This window comes from Vigna radiata, chromosome 11 (genome assembly GCF_000741045.1).
Source record: "Vigna radiata var. radiata cultivar VC1973A chromosome 11, Vradiata_ver6, whole genome shotgun sequence".
NCBI lineage: Eukaryota > Viridiplantae > Streptophyta > Magnoliopsida > Fabales > Fabaceae > Vigna > Vigna radiata.
In genome coordinates this window covers 11,202,126-11,203,026 of record NC_028361.1, presented here as the reverse complement: position 1 = coordinate 11,203,026, position 901 = coordinate 11,202,126, and positions in this window count along the sequence as shown.

The following is a 901-nucleotide window of genomic DNA, read 5'->3' as shown; positions in this document are numbered from 1 at the left end:
CATCAAAGGAGCCGCCACGCGCCGTCACCGTCGCCGGCGCGTGTAGCCCACGCGCCTACCTCCGGCGAGACCCACTCGCTGGCGCTGCCACAGACAGGGTCGCCAGAGTGCCGTGAGTCCATTCCTAGGGTCGGTGATGACTCGTTTGGGCTGTATTTGAGCATACCTAAGTTTTAAGTTTTGCTCCTCATTTTCCGGCGAGACCCAGAGCCTTCACCGCCACAGAAGAGTCGCCGGAGACTCTTGAGTCTGTTCCTAGGGTTTGTGACGACCTGTTTGACCTTTTCTTGAGTAGATCTAGTTGTTTAAGTTCTACTCCTTTTTTCTCGGTGTGACCCATACACTGTCATCGTCTTGGAGACTCTCTCGTTGCGTTCTACGGGATATCTGAAGTAAAAATTATTCCTTTGAAAGCAATTGATGAATCAATGAGTAAGTCCTCTGGATCATGTACTCTGTCCATAAAAGGTAAGATTTGCCTCAATATTGTTGATCATGTGTCTCAAGGTATTTGGATCCTTGATTCAGGTGCAACTAATCATATGACACCTTTTACTGTGTCCTTCGACTCATATGGTAAAAGAAATAAGAACAACTTATTACAATTGCGAATGGTCAGGGTATACCTATATGCGGCTCTAGGAATATAATTTTGGACTCATCTATTGTATTGAAGGATGTTTTACATGTTCCTCAATTAACTAACAATCTTATCTCTGTGCAAAAACTCAAAGGATTTAAATTGCTCAATAACATTTTTTTCAACTTATTGTGTTTTTCAGGACCTTACCACGGTTAATCATAAAAAGAGTATTTCTCCATTTGATTTAATTCATTCTGATGTTTGGGGTCCTGTCATAGATTCTATTTCTGGAGCCAGATGGTTTGTTACCTTTATTGA